Raw genomic sequence first — 1,049 nt, forward strand, 5'->3', positions numbered from 1 at the left:
AATCTTAAATGTCAAAGTAGAGAGGAGCCTAGTAGGCCTATTTATTTTCATTCATTACACAATATGAATAAGCTATGCAGACAGTTGTAAAGAAAGAACATCTTTTTCTTCTGTTCTCTACTTGTTATAGTTACACAGTATTAGGGGTGTGGGCTGTATTAAAAGTATCCACTGTTCTCCCATGCTCTAACACACAGTAACGATGAAATGTGTGCTGTTCTCACATTCTTCCTCTGTATGTACACATAAACAACAAGGCAGGGAAATATAAAAGGAATTTATTTTATTGTTCAGTGTACATGCTCACATCTGAAACAAACTTTACGTGCTTGATAACTCTCCCACCCCGCAGACATCTACACGCCAATACCAATTTATATTCATAGCGGCAAGTGCTATGTAGCTCCACATAGGGGACACAGGAAGTGACATATAGCACCTTCATGCGGCGTCGGAACCGCGTAAGAAATTCACAGCCGCACCGGCAGAGCTCCAGAATGTGCAACTCGGCCAGCTCAGACGCGGACGCGCTACAAGTGCGAGGGCCCGCCCAACGCTGCTTGCAGCTTTAATTTTTAGGGCCCGAGCACGACCGTGTGAGGTCCCTATTGAATTTGCTGGGATTTTTTTTTTTTTTTCTTTTTTCTGCAAAGTAGGCCCAAATGACATGGCCTAAACATACTCGAAAACTCACCAAAATTTGCAAACATGTCAGAACCGGTGAAAAATTTCGTATTCTACAAGTTTCGCACATGGGCGTTGCAAAATGACTCGCTAGCGCCACCTTGAAAATTGGAAAAAATTAGCCACTCGTTCACGTTCAACCTACATGCACGAAATTTGCTGGGGACATGTATCATGTCAAGACGCACAAAAAAGCCTCAAGAACCCATACCCTAAAGTCAACAGGAAGTCGGCCATTTTGAATTTTACGGCCATTTTTGGATGATTTACACACTTCGTACTTTAACGAACTCCTCCTAGGGATTTAGTCCGACCGACCTCAAATTTCTGCCGTGCCTTCTAAAGGCATTGACGATGAAAAGTTG

This window comes from Micropterus dolomieu, linkage group LG01, assembly GCF_021292245.1.
Source record: "Micropterus dolomieu isolate WLL.071019.BEF.003 ecotype Adirondacks linkage group LG01, ASM2129224v1, whole genome shotgun sequence".
NCBI lineage: Eukaryota > Metazoa > Chordata > Actinopteri > Centrarchiformes > Centrarchidae > Micropterus > Micropterus dolomieu.